Raw genomic sequence first — 370 nt, 5'->3', positions numbered from 1 at the left:
CCAGGGGCGAGCCCCGAGGGCGGCCGCTGCGGGCGGGAATAGGCACGGTTTCCCCGCGGGCCTGGAGACCCCCGAACGAGTGTGAGGAGGCCCTGCCGGAAGCTTGCTTTTCCCAAAAGTATGACCTCCTCTTCAACCCCTAAGTTAAAGATGTAGGACTTGCTCATTAAAAATACTGGCCAACATATTTGATGCAACCACACTTTGAGGGGTCTATACAAATCCATATGACTGTACTACTGCTTCATATCCCTTCATATGGGGGCTCTGTACACGGGAGCCAAGGAGTATTTTATGCTCATGTAATTCCTGTCTAGCTTCTCCGTAAGCTATAAGACAGGTTTTCTTCTCCCTCTTTTCTGCCCCGTAC

Source organism: Pygoscelis adeliae, unplaced genomic scaffold (genome assembly GCF_000699105.1).
Source record: "Pygoscelis adeliae isolate BGI_AS28 unplaced genomic scaffold, ASM69910v1 Scaffold251, whole genome shotgun sequence".
NCBI classification, from domain to species: domain Eukaryota; kingdom Metazoa; phylum Chordata; class Aves; order Sphenisciformes; family Spheniscidae; genus Pygoscelis; species Pygoscelis adeliae.
The sequence above is the reverse complement of the archived record's forward strand: the minus strand, read 5'-3'. Positions refer to the sequence as shown.